This window comes from Lycorma delicatula, chromosome 4 (genome assembly GCF_047948215.1).
Source record: "Lycorma delicatula isolate Av1 chromosome 4, ASM4794821v1, whole genome shotgun sequence".
Taxonomy (NCBI): domain Eukaryota; kingdom Metazoa; phylum Arthropoda; class Insecta; order Hemiptera; family Fulgoridae; genus Lycorma; species Lycorma delicatula.
The window spans coordinates 94703307-94718772 of record NC_134458.1 but is presented as its reverse complement, the minus strand read 5'-3'; the positions used below and the strand labels follow the sequence as shown (position 1 = coordinate 94718772).

General features: G+C 30.5%; 1 protein-coding gene across 2 annotated transcripts in view; it reads right to left on the bottom strand.

Annotated features, from left to right (window-relative positions):
• Positions 1–15466, bottom strand: part of dia (diaphanous related formin 1) — a 134139-nt gene that overhangs the window by 112131 nt on the left and 6542 nt on the right. The gene's annotated exons all lie outside the window — the stretch shown is intronic.

Below are 15466 nucleotides of genomic sequence, written 5' to 3'. Positions count from 1 at the left end.
GATCATGGGAATTTAATATCGTCTAAGACCAGAGTTTGACAACAGCCCGATTTAAATAAAAATAATTTAGTAACAATTGGTGATATGAAACTCGAATTACTAAGCTGTCTGAAAAAAGTAGAACTGTAGAAAATGTATAATGCAATATCTTTGAGACAAAAAGTTTAAATAAAAGCGCTGTTTAAATATAACCGGGAGCTGATAACGTCAGGAGAACTACAAAAATACTATAAGTTTATCCCTTGATTCCAAATGATTTACAAGGATTACTTAACTACATACAGATCGAGATGTAAAAGGTAAAATAAATGAAGTCGATTTCAGAAAAAAAACTGATAACAAAGTTTTAATACTTTCCTAGCATTTATTTATTTATTCTTATATAGTGGAAATATAAACACCAAAGTTCACCAAAAAAAGTTTTAAAAAAAATTGATATACAGTATTTAAATTTTTTGATCGGTTCCCCTACCCTGTATATTGTTCCCAAAATATATATTTCTTTTTAGGTCATTTGCACTACTTCTATGCTTAGGAAGCCATAAAAAAAATCGGTTAAAAAGATGAAACAAATAAAAAAATAGCTTTTTAAAATTTTGAGACAATTTTTTTTTTTAAATATTAAGAAAATATAAAGCGGGATATGTTTGAAAAAATTTCAGAAGACTGACCTGAAAATTGTTACCAACAAATCGCCCCATACAGACAACTCAACAAAATTTCATCAAAATCGGTTTATCCAGTCAAAAGTTATTAAGTATCAAACATGCCAACACACGTACACAAACATGAACCCCATTTTTTTTTTTTAGTTCCTGGGTCATGAAACGTTGAGAAATGCAAACAAAACTTCATACCCCATTTCTCGACCGGTTACCATACTTTCCTTCTTTCACCACAGCTACGATACAAGGAAAGCAAAACTAACGAAAACTATAAATCTGAATATTTGATAAAAAATATATAAATCTGCATTTGATAATATGTTGAACGGAATGTTTAAAAAACAATTTATTTTTTTAACACACTACAAACGACCGATCGGTTACAGTTAACTTACGAAAAATAATTTTTGTAGAGTATGAAAAATCCCAACCCTGACCGGGATTTGAATCTGAAACCTTCCGGATGAAAGGCAGAGACTATCACTCCGCTATGAAGGTCAGATCGGCGGAGATAATAATGATAAAAAAATTATTTTGAAAGATTGCGTAAGAAGAGTTAAATAGAAGCTCAACAATCAGGTATTTATACGAACAGTAGAAAATTAGGAAAGACAAGCATCAATACAAAAAGGATGAAGCAAGGATATACCTTGTCCTTTTTTTACTTTTATGTAAAAGGTATTGGAAAATAATAAATACAACGCTGAAAAAAACTTTTACTAAAACTCTAAAGCATTTTTTTCTTCTTCAGTCATTTGACTGGTTTGATGCAGCTCTCCAAGATTCCCTATCTAGTGCTACTCTTTTCATTTCGGTATACCTCTTACATCCTACAACCCTAACAATTTGTTTTACATATTCCAAACGTTGCCTGCCTGTAGAATTGTTTCCTTCTACCTGTCCCTCCAATATTAAAGCGACTATTCCAGGATGCCTTAATATGTGGCCTATAAGTTTGTCTTTTCTTTTAACTATATTTTTCCAAATGCTTCTTTCTTCATCGATTTGCCACAAAACCTCTTCATTTGTCACTTTATCCACCCGTCTGATTTTTAACATTCTCCTATAGCACCGCATTTCAAATGCTTCTCATCTTTTCTTCTCAGGTACTCCGATCGTCCAAGTTTAAATCTAAAGCTAGATGATCGCTTCGATTACCAAACGGTTATCATCAATAACCGTTGGAAAAGGTATATCTAAAAAAATAAGTAAATAAATTCAATAAATACATACAGGGAGGGGATAACCATTTAACGATACTACTATTGACAATTTTGACAAAATGATCTTTAATAATCTATTTAAATTCAAAATGACAGCCGTTCTTTTGCGATAATTTTGTGATGTTTCCAGGGAGCTGCGGGCTACAATCGATTTCTCAGGACTTTGATATTTATAGTGGGCCTAATGCTTCTTTATTTTAATTTAAAGATTTCCTTAATTTTGCCCTCATTATTGTCAATTATTGTGTTTATATGTAAATTTATGCAACTTTTTACGGACTGAATTTTATCTTTAACATTTCCAAGGACAGAGACTAATTTTCTATACGTAGCTTCAAAGTTTTGAATCGTTAAAAGTATTTTTTACCTTGTGGAAGTCAATATGTAATTTTTTGTCCTTACCTTCTCCGATCCTACTTGTCTATTCTTCTGAAAACTCTTTTAGTCTAGTAAAAATTTCTCCAAACGGTTTTTCAATATAATCTAAAGGAAAGTATAAAAAACAGATTTGCACAAATCCGAGAGCTTTTGTACGGAAAAAATATTAATCGCATTAAACATAAATTAAATATTTCGAAAGGATTCTTAAAAATATGTTTACGGAGTGAGCGCTTTACAGCAATGAAAAATAAACAATATGGGCTCACGGAAACAAAAAAAACATATTTTGATATATATTACAAAGAAAAGAACGTTGAAAATTAAATAGGTTAAAAAAGTAAGGAACGGAAGTTTTAAGACAAAACGGAGAAGAAAAAGGTCTACCGGAAAATCTTGCAAAAAACCTACAGGAGGGTTTGGTTATACAAGTAACACAAAAAAATGGAAACTTTTGAAATGCGTAGTGGCAGCAATGTACAGGCAGCACTGCTTTATGCAGAGACAACCTTGCCGATCAGTCTCATGGAGCGGTAGAACGGTCGACGCATACTTTCGCCACAAAAATGTTTTCCAAAGCCAATGATAGTTTGTAAGGTACACAGAGGAAGTTCCGACGGCATTACAATTTAGGACGGTTCCATCAAAACACGCTGTAAATAAAAAACCTTGAAGAGGCTGGATCGGCTATGAAAAAGAAACTGATAGGACTACCAAGACGTGCTCGTACTCCACAAAGTAATGAGGCTGTATGTACGAGTTTCAGTCGTATAGCCCACGGCATTTAATTCGTAAACAAGCAGCTGCGCGGTCGGGTTGTCTCGAAAGAGTGCTCGCCGAATTCTTCATTTCGATTTAAAATTTAATTCTTACAAGTTACAGATCGTGCAAGAACTGAATGAGAATGATCACCAGTTCTGTTCTGATTTCTGTCAAACGTTACGTCAAACATTAACGAGAAAGAGGAATTTCTGGACAAGCTGTGGATGTCAGATGAGGCACATTTCCGTCTCACGGGTTGCGTGAACAAGCAGAACTATCGTTACTGGACAGACAGCAACCCCGAAGAAGTTCATGAACGCCCTTTATCCAGCAGCAATGTGTAACGGTATAGCGTACAGTTTCGTCACATGAGATATCGGATCATACTTTTTCGAAAATCAGGAGCGGATCACGTAAACTTACACTCGGATCGGTATGTTCACATGCTGCAATCTTTTGTTACATCTGCATCGAACAATTTCTCACACTAGCACGAAGCCTGGTTTTAAAAGGACGGTGCGACGTCGGATACTGCAAGGCAATCGACGGCAGCGGTGCGAGAATTATTCGGTAACCGTGTCATCTAAAACTTCGGCGACATTCGATGGCCTCCAAGATCACCGGATTTGGCAGTTTGTAACTTCTTTCTTGTGGAGATACCTTAAGTGTGCGGTCTATAAAAGTCGGCCAAAGACACTGGGTGAATGAACCAAGCAAATAAAGACGAAATTCGTGGCGTCCCACCTGAGATGTTGTAACGAGCAATGGGGAACTTCAATGGCGGACTGACAGAGTTCATATATAAAGGAGGACGCCATCTACCTGACGTAATTTTCAAAAACTGATATCAGGTATTTTGAAAATTTAATACTTTATATTTTTATATAATTATATTTTTTAACTGTAACGGTTTGGTTTCTGTCAATAAATATTTTTGTCGCACGTTTCAAAAAGTTCCCGTTTTTGTGTCATCTATATAAATTATTAGAGAATCCAAGGGTTAGTAAATACTTATTGAACAAGGAAATTTAGAAGAGATATCAATAAAGAATATGAAATAAGTAATTGAAGAACGTAAGACTTGAATCAACATTAAGAGAATGGTACAACATAAAAAGAACTGTAAAGTGCAAACCAAGCGACCGATGAAAGAAAATCATCAGTTTCAAAATTAAGTCTATTGATTAAAACAAAAATATATATTTTTATATTTTATAAAGATTGAAAACTATTCAAATATTAAAAATGTATTATTTAGATAACTAATAAGAGAAAGTTCAAGTGGATATGTTAAAATTGAAATAAAAATAATAATAAATATATCAATAATAAATAATCAAAGTGAAATTTAAAAATAAAAACAGATGTGGAGGAAGAACTTTTAAAAACGCTTTCAAATTTATTATTTTATTAGTGTTTCATTCAGATTTTAAACTAAAAAAAGGACGTAAGAGTAAAGTTTTCATTAAATCCACCCCCTCCCCCCAACAATCTACATACGTAGTACTTCCATATCTTCTACTCGTTTATCAAATATAAAAAATAATTAATAGAATCGATCTCCCATAAAATTAAAAAAAGGGCTATAATTTCAAATTATATGATTCCAATTGTAACGGTTCCACTTAACGAAGCAAAACATCATGCTACATAAACACTCAAAACAGAAATTAAAATTTCATTATTTTTGGATTTGGAAACCTCAAAACATAGAGATAAATAAATTCGGGTAGAGGAAATCTTATGACTGACTACGTACATTTCCTAAGAAGCCTTGAAAATAATAATATAATTACATTTTTTTTTAATTTCTTAGCGCGTAGTACCTTTTAAAACCACAACTATAAAAAAGCTTATAAAAAAAAATAAAAGTAATAATAAATGACTAAATCAGACGAGTGATCTCATTATGTTTAACTTTAACCGAACGGTTAAGGAATATTTTATACACTTTATTACGTTTTAATATTTTAATTTTTTAATAAAAAAAAAAATGGACTTAAACGCTTGGGAGTTAACACAAGTAAGGATTATATTCTATTCGTACGTAAGGTCGATTACAAATAGATGTCTTAATGTTTTAAAACGGTAAGCGGTGAGTCAGTCAGTCGTTAGCACCTTAATTCTATTCCCAACAAGGAGTGCGTTATGAACATTCTTTTGTCCTTATCTAGCTAAGCAGCGTACGCTTTACTCGATTAATATATTATATGTTTGTTCGACGTATCTGAGGTCAACTTCCTTTAAAACCTTGGGTAAAATATTTGTAGATCTCTTAATAAATCTGTATTTTTTTTTTACAACTAAACGCTCATATTTAAGAATGAATACGAATTTATGGACGCGCATTCACCACATATAATTTATGAAATCTTATTCAGATTGTATCCTAATAAAAATTTTCCTTTTTTTTAATTTTATTAATTTATAATACAAAATTAATCTCCGAATCCGATGGCTGTACTAATACTACTTTCTTTCTTTTTTTCTTTTTCCTGTTTAGCCTCCGGCAACTACCGTTTAGATAATTCTTCAGAGGATGATATGTAATGAGTGTAAATGAAGTGTAGTCTTGTACATTCTCAGTTCGACCATTCCTGAGATGTGTGGTTAATTGAAACCCAATCACCAAAGAGAACACCAGTATCCACGATCTAGTATTCAAATCCACGTAAAAATATCTGGCTTTACTAGGACTTGAACGCTGTAACTCTCGACTTCCAAATCAGCTGATTTGGGAAGACGCGTTAACCACTAGACCAATCCGGTGGGTGTACTAATACTACTTAGCATTACATATCTTTACCGGTGAGTTTGAAGCTTAGTAAATAATTAACTTCATAACGAAAATATCGAGGGCGGTTTTATTTTGTTTTCAAATAATACTTTACTGTTAACATACGTAACTTTATTACATTATCAAATCGTTCTTTAATCTTTAAAACTATTTTTCAATACAGTCCGACTTTACAACCGTATGAAATGTGAAAAAAATATGCTCAATTAACTGTGTAATAATTAATCTTTTCTTATAGTCTTTACCCGATTCGGGAGGTTCTCCACATCGACTTTCCAGTTTTACTATTTTCGTTTTGATAACCTATTTTTGCCTTTTTAGCCTCCAGGAATCACCGTCAGGTATTACTTCACAGGATGAATGAGAATGATATATATGAGTGTAAGTGACGTGTAGTCTTGTACAGTCTCAGGTCAACCGTTTCTGAGAAGTGTGGTTAATTGAAACCCAACCACCAAAGAACACCGGTACCCACGATCTAGTATTGAGATCCGTATAAAAATAACTGCCTTTACTAGGATTTGAACGTTAGAACTCTCGACTTCGAAATCAGCTGATTTGCGAAGACGCGTTCACCAATAGACCAACCCGGTGGGTACTTTTGGTAACCTGGATAAGAAATCTGTACAGTAATTAAAAGTAACTGTTATTACAACGAAGATAGAATTGTATTTTAAAGGAAAATAAAAATTCTATTAAGATAACTTCTCCATAATATTATAACATTGTTTTTTTATAATCATAACTGATCATAAGCGTTGCGGCGACTATTTATTTTCTTACGAGTTATTGAGCATCGACGGGCACGAAATATTTAATCGTAGTTTAACTTACAAATATCAAATCATCCACAACATATTAATAATTGTTTTACATTATGTTTTCTCGATCGGCTTATTACAACAAACATATCACTTCTTTTTTTATTATAATCGTTGAGAAAAGGTTAGTAATTATGCGGTTAATACAACATATTTTTAGAATGTTTCGCGCTTTCACCCAGGTATAAAGTCGAATAATGGTAAAAAGTAATCAAAGAAAAACGTTTTTTTATTACTTTTTTAAAATTAAGTTTTTTAAAGAAAAATTCCGGTAATGAAATAAAATTACATAGTTTAAATAGTATCCGAGAAGAGAATTACGAATATAGTTAGCCTCCAGATTCTTCGGCAAAGAAGTAGCATGTCATGCGTAGAAACATTTTTTTTTTTCATTTCAAAATCGTTTTACTTAATGGTTTTAAGTCGGTATACAGAACGTAAAAATGCGAATAAAAAAACTACTTTTCAATATTTAGGTACATCAAATCCATTTTAATTACTGCCGAATAATCTTTTAACCTAACCGGGTTCACGTAATTCTAGGTAAACAAAATTTACTGCCGCATACCTTATGAACCACCAATCACGCTTAAAGCAACCAGCGGATCTTCCGTAAACTAATAAATATGGACTTAATGTAATACGGCTTTATACACGGGCGCGCGCACACACATATATATATATATCAGCGTTAAATTTTTATAAGATTTTTTCCTTTCTTAAATAATTGAAAGAATTAATAAATAACAATGGTCTTACGAAACGTCACCTCCTCGCTTTCATCTAACACACACTTATGTATATACATTAATATGTATCTGTTTAACAAACAGAGCTTCCCGGTACTTTAATTTATTCTTCACAGTATTCATAAATTATTTATCTACAACTAAAAAGTCTGGAAACTCTAAGCTTTATATAAGTGATCTGAACTTTATTATGAACTTGTAGCTCGATCGTCTGAGGATTTAATTTTACGCTCTTTCCAGATGTAGTATGTTTTTTAAAGCAAAAACTTTTTCGGTTTATACTGTTTACAGTAATCAGTTCAAATTTATAACAACAAAAACTTATTAAAACAAAGCCATATTTTTAAAAAAAATTGCATAATGCGGTATAAATAAAACAAGACTTTTTGATGTAAAATAAAACAGATTTTGAAGGTTGTGTACCGACTGATGTGCTGACTTCCAGCCCTTAAATATTCTTCTGCGGATAAATTACCTCGAAAAGTATTTCTAGCGTTAATTCTCAAGAAAAAGATTCTTAGAATGTATCTGCGGAAGTTAATTTTTGTTTCGTTTACGATCAATCTCATCGATTATGAAAAAAAATTACTAATTTAAAAGACTGGAAAGCCAAAATACTTTGTCTTCTGAAGTCTGGCATTCAACAAGCCATGTTGCCGATTAAACAAGAATCGGTAAAAAATTCATATATAAAATTTACACATATATTCATTAATATGAAAACAGGGAAATATGAAAAATAGAAACCGACTATAGTCAAAGACTGAAATATAAAACAGATATGAGAATATTAAACTTAAGTTAAGGTTAAAAGATAAGCAAATAAATATAAATTTAACATTAATCAATCATACAGCCGATGAAAAACACTCGATCGGTTTTAATTTATTTCAATAATAAACCGTATTTCGATTATTTGCATTATAATCTTTAAAAATATAAATATTTAGATAATTAACTATACGAGTTTTAAAAATTAAATTCAAGAATGAAAACACAGATACATTGCACAGCTATTTTAGTTTTCCCCAAAAAAAAAACACTTAATTGTTGCATACTACTTATGGGAAGAGGGAACTTTTCACGTTTTACGTCAACAAAATACAATCGAAAACACTAATTTAAAATTTATAGTTTTTCCTTTTAATTCCCTACTTAAAAATACAACTTTTATTATTTCTAATTTCACGTTTCAGGTCCTTTAACTCAACGAAACTATACCGGTATACTATTAAAAGATACAAAACATACACGAGGTGTGTGGGAACCGTATATAATGCAAGCGATAACGATATACGTGATAAAAGAAAAATTGCGTTTAAAATTAATAGCACGGAAACTCAAAACGAACTATAATATCCTCGTTAGTCAACCTAGGTATATACTAAAAGAAATACATACTTCCGGAAAAGTGTGGTAGGATGAGCCACTACTGGACACGCTACAAGTGATCCAAAGTTACTTTTTTTAAATATATATATCGCTAACAGGCCCACTTACTAGTCGTTAGTGTTTTAAAGTCCATTACATTGCACATAATGTGTAATCTTTTTTTAATGAACCATTTTAATATCGTTACCGATTGTATTCGGGTAATTAAATTCTTATAAACTTTGACTGCAGCGCAGCATATAAAATAAAATATCTAAGGTATAAGAAATACTAGTTCGTAACCTTTGATAAGAGTGAAAATTTTATTTTTAAAGACAGTTCATTAACCGGCCTTTCGGTGGCTAGATACAAAAATGTCCGATACAGGCTGATCTTAATATGGAATAAATTTTTCGCCGTATTTTATCTTCAAAAAATATTTTACGTATTTTACTTGATGACTATCGTAAAAGGACAGTTTACCTTTTACGGACAGTTTATTTTTCTGTGAAAAGCTTGGTAATCAGCCAAATACCTCGCTATAACATTTTTACATATTTAACGGCAACTCTTGAAATTGTTCTTTTTAATATATTCACTGTTCACTTAATCCGAATTAGATTTCCTTCGTTATCTACAAAAAAAAAAAAAGAAAGGAAATATTATTATACCCCTTTTCACTATAAATGAACTCGTTTCAAAAATGTCAGGTAATCGATCTCATTAGCGTAATCTACCAAACGAAAAAGAAAATTATAAAACCAATCGGTTCTTAATTTTTTTCTAATTATAAATGACAAGTAATCCTTATAATTTGTCAGCATCCCTACGACATTTTTGTGCGAGAATTCTGTCTCGCATTAAATCACATAAGAGATTACGATTATGACAGAAAAGATGTTCAACGTTTGAAATATTTGAATCCGTTTCTTAATTACACTGCGTAAATTCTTAAAAAAATTATGGGAAAATGCTGAGAAATCTTTATTTATTAAAAGTCATAAAACTTGTAATTTTATTTATCCTAATTGTAAACGGTAGGTTACGTATATAAAGTAATAACAATTTATTAAACATCCCAGCATTATTAGCATTGTTCTTATCATGTTTGGGAAAGAATATATTATAATTTACACAGTACAACAGTAGGCCATGTCTAAAATATTAGAAAATAAATAAACATATTCGTGCGCGCGCGCGTTGATTTATACAGCATAATGTGTTAATTAATTCTGACAAAAATATTCTAACATTTCCATGCGTTTATATTTAAAAACGTATAAAGTTTGCAGACACAGTTTTTATCTGAATTCAAAGTATTTTTATCCCTAAGTCCAATAATATTGTAACAGGGCCAGTATAACGGACCAGGGTAACGGATTTCTTCCGATTAAGAAGAAAGAAATAGAAAAATAATAACGAAAAGAAGAATCCAGAAGGAACTAAAAGAGATTCTTTTCTCAGAGCAACAGGTCCGTTTAACAATTTGTTCTTTGTTATACAGACAACGGTGTCTCCAAAAGCTGTTTTTCGACCAGAAGGATTACCGGACCGGAATAACAATTTGTAGAAAAACTTAAAGACGTGGACGATGAAAATTATTACGCTTCAACAATTAAAGGGGTGAAGCGGGTACTGGTTCTGCAAATCAGGAAATATTAATACTGCCAGGGACCGGCGAAAACGGTCAGTACTGGTTCTGCGAGGCCGTGCTCGGCGTAGTCGTGATAACAAGCGGTAACAGTGAGTAGTTTCGCAAGCCCGAGTTCAACGCGGTTGCGGTGACGGCGATATCAGTAAGCATGTGGTAACAACTAGTGAACAGTACGTCATAAACATTCCAGCGTGACGCAGGATGAATGCAGGAAGTTGTTCAGAGTTACTGGTAAACTGTACTCTACACATAAAGTGAAATGTAGTTCATAAAGTATAAGGTATTTCTATTGAAGACAGTAAAAGTAATAATATTTACAAAAATTGAATTGTATGAACTTTAGACTTTTCTACTGTTATTTTGTTGTTAATGTAATATTAGTTCTAGCTGTAATGTAATGTTTTTAGTAAATTGGATGTATTCTCCTTTTTATAACTTAATTGTCATTAAACAAATCTTGTCTTTTTTGTATGTTATATTGTATTGCCATATGTATTTTTGTATTGCCATTATTATTATTATTTTGATTACTTATTTTGCTTATGTCTTTAGGGTAATAAATTGAATTTATAAGAAATTTTTACGTTAGTTAGTCTCTCAATATCCTGGTAGAACCGCAAACACGCGACAATATTCAACTGTCCCAAACCAGGCAAAGCGAGTATTTTCGCGTTGCACAATGCATTATATCGTACTCTGAGACCTTTCTCAGAAGACGGATAAGTATAATAATGTAAAATCCTTGCCTTATAACGCTTCAGATTTTACTCTTTAACAAATTACCTAGCGTCCAAAAATATTTTCCGACAACTTTAATTAAAATTAAATCAAAAGATATCCTTCTACAGAAAAAAATTGTACTCTGTTCACTAGTTTTTAAATACTACTATTAGATAATCTTCAATTTTCTATATAATCCTTTAATGCGAATTTGAAAAATATACATTAATCTATTTTTTAATCTTTTAACTTTATTTATTATCTTAGCACAGCTGCATCACTATTAATTAATTTTTTTTATATTACATTAACTATAAAACTACTCTTTTTTATTTGTAATCCAAAATAGGTCTATTTTTCTTATCCGTGGAATAGTAAACTAACATTCCTGGCGCGATCTGTATTAACGTATAACTGCGTTACGTCACAAATAAAGTATTTTATTTTTTAATTATTTTATACCTAACAAATGAGAAAAAAAACACTATTTAAAAAAAATAAATAAAAAGGTGAAGAAAGCATAAAATTTTTCAGTTATCCACGCCGATGATATAGACTAACGTTTTTTTTTAATCTATCGCACATGACATTTAATAAAATATTCTATTTCGCAAACTGCAATCAAGACACGTATGCGACAAAATTAAACTCTTTCCATGCACGACCTAATTTATTGAATAACTTTTAAAACAAAGCAGTAAGGAAAAATATAGGGAACATTCAAGGCTTGGAACGTTATTTTTTTAACCTTCAAGGACTTTCAAACGCTCATACCTTGAACCCTAACATCAAGCGCTTCCGGAACTAGATTCGCTTAAGTATGTTACGAAAATCACGCCTAATAATAATAATAACAGTCGCTATTTTCAGTTATTTCTGTGATAATTTCTACATAAAATTATTTTTCATAAAAGAAATATATTTTTTACGTACATGATAGTTCTAGGTGACAACATAAAACTTAAAATTATGATAATTAAAAGGAAAATACGTGTTCGTAAGCGCTCATACTTTCCATTTTCAAATAAACTATGAACCACTTTTCTCTTTTCCTGAGACATTTGAAATTAGAAAAATTGCGTCTACAATAAACCGAAGTGCCAGCCTATAGAAACAGACATTTAATTCTTATAGTTAAAATTTTTTTTTTGTTTTTTATCCATTATTATCGTTACTGAAGGGAAATACCCTACTATACTACCCTACAACTCTTAACCTTACACACACTTGTGCTACCGAAGTTCTACATAGAAGGATGATTGTACCACAGAAGAATCACAACAGCCTTTAGATAAATTAAAATACAGCACAAAAATTAAATACAAATAACTTTTAATTAATTTCTTTAAAATAATTTAGAATTAAAAAATTAGGTATCGTGAACTGTGTTTAAATTAATACCGGACTAAATATATAAGACAGGATGTGATTTAAACGTTATAAAATAAATGAAGGAACCTTGAACTCATAGAAAAAATGCACATCATTTTTTTCTGAAGCAAGAGATAAATACTCAAATAAAAGATAAAATGATTTATTAATTTAAAATAAATATAAAATTTCCACGAAAAATAAATATAGTAATGCTTTGATAGATAAAATAAAATTGGATATGAGGCAAGCTTGTACATCAATCGGGGTTGTAGAAGGCTTTACTGTTTTAACACAATATCAGACAGTGCCGATTAAAATAAAAAAGATTACAACAGTACTTCTTATATAGAAACATATAATCGATCGGTCACTAAAGATGGTTACAAAAGCAATTAATAGTATTATAATACTGGCTTAAACATAATTATTTTAAAATAAATTCAGTTTGGTTTGTCATAAAAAAACTAACAGTTTAATACAAAGTAATACCTTACATACACTTTATATCAAACCAGTAAATCCTGAGAAAATTCACCTCGTCTTCAGACAATAAGAAAAAAAATGTTGTAATATATTTTACAAATCATTTGAGCCTTTCGAGAATTAATATGAAAACAGGCAAATCAATTACAAATTGATTCTACAGAAAACTGATAATTTGAGAGCATAATAGATTTTGGATAACAAGATAACAATACTTTCATCAAAATCTGTAAAGCAGATCAAAAACTGTCACTGAAAATACCACTGCAGTATATATCTACACATATATAATCATATCAATCGTCTACACGTATGTAAATACATTAATCAATGTGCTTTGGCTTAACTGTAGTTAGATAAAAAAAATAATTGATGTTAACTTTACAATTTAATTGATTTCCTGGTACCAAATATCTACAAAATATTATTAATAAAAATAAAAAAAAATCAATCTGTCATATTTTAACCTTCCTTATAAACTGTTAACTCCTGAATGGTGGTTTAAGAAGATGAAAACAAAAGGTTCGTTCTATAAATAAATAAAAAAAGTAAATCGTTAACTTTAAGTAAACAAGTATTTAAAACTGCAGTCATTATTTTGCCTCTGTGGTTACTGATAAGTGCTTTATACATCTAAATTGAAACTATTAGGAATCGATTAAAAGCTTAAATTACTTTCATCGTTCAAAAACTGTAACCTATATTCAAACAGTAATATGTCATTGTAAATTTCTTAACATCTTTCTGTATGATCATACTATTTATTTACATACATGACGACAAAATCACATATCATCGCCAAATCTATTTTGACCGGTCAATCCTTAATTTAGAATGCTAAAAATAGTTTTATGTTTCCACCGAAGTAAATGTAATCTTAAAAAAGCAACAACCTCATTTCATTTAACTAAGAAATAGATATTTTTTAAATACAAAACTAAATAAACACTCTTAAATGCCAACTGTGCAATCTACAAATGTACGCACATAAATTCTGCCGTACTTCATAAATACCATTTAAATTAAAGCAATAGCAAGTATTTAATAAGAATAAAAAACTATAAAATCATATAAAACTATTTTCATATATTACATATTACAAAATGTTTCATATAAAATAGAATATATGAATATTTGGATAATTCTTCAATTACAAATACAGACTTGGTGACCCTTTTTTCCAGATGAAATTACAAAAAATATAATCGTAAGTAGTTATATTATAATCCTAAGAGATCATAAAGGAAATATAGGATGGAAAACTCAATGGTCAGAATATAATTAATGTTAAGAGAAAAATATATCAAAGAAATTTAAATAAAACCTGTTCTTACCGGTACATTAATCGATTGATTGTATAAGGCCCGACAGATATCTTGACCGCTATCCCTTACGTTTTGTACAAATCCCTGGATAAAATTCCCTCTTTAAGAGAAACTCTGCCGCTTACCTTTGGCAATACCGTAACTATAAGGCGAACCTGTACTTAAGATTTTCCAGAAGTGGAAACTGTTCCGACTATCAGATAATGACCTGAGTAGAGCCGGCATAGCAACTTACATAAATCTCGAGGTACATAAGGGAAAATGGATCAACGATACGGAATGAAAAGGTATACGTAGGGAACAAGTGATCCATGGAGAGAATGATTAGGATCAGAATAGTTTACCCTCAATAAAAAAACAAAAGTACATAAAAAAAAAGTTTAAAGTACATAAAATAAACAACCTTACCCAGTAACTACAATTAGACAAATAAATAAAATGACAAGTACACTGTCTGAAACTATTTTACTGGTCTACATAAACTTTAAAGGGTCCTGACATGAGTACCTATTTTGATACAAAAGAAGCATTTCAGAGAGCATCTTCATGAAAAATTACAGGAAGTGAGGTACACATAAAGTGCAATTCCAAACTACATTACCCCAAAAAAAACCTGGTAAGAATAAAAATAAATGATAATTACTACATCAAATCCTTCTGTCTTTATACATATAAAGCTTTTTAAAATGTAAAAAAAATTTTAAACGAGATAACAGCTAACATATCCTGCAAATCACCAATTATTATACAAATTTCAGATACTCTTAACTAGATTTGAGTCAGCAATTTCTATGAAAGTACTCTTATCACCTGAAATTTTATTTATATACATTTTTTTTATTTCCTCACTTATGATGAAATAAATAAAAGCTTATAAAAATGAGAATTATGTCCATCAAGTTTAGAAAATCTTTTGTAGGTCAAATAAAATTCATCACACCTCTCCCTTACGAAGGATTTTTTTTAATTTTAATTTTATTTAGTCAATATATCAGTATACAAAACAATGTTTATAAACATTTAATTAAAAACACAAATGGGATTTTTACAGTAGAGAACTTAGAGCACAATAATTAAAAACTGATAACAGATGCAACATCAAATAATTTAATTAGTACATTAAAAATAGATTAATTGAATGTAA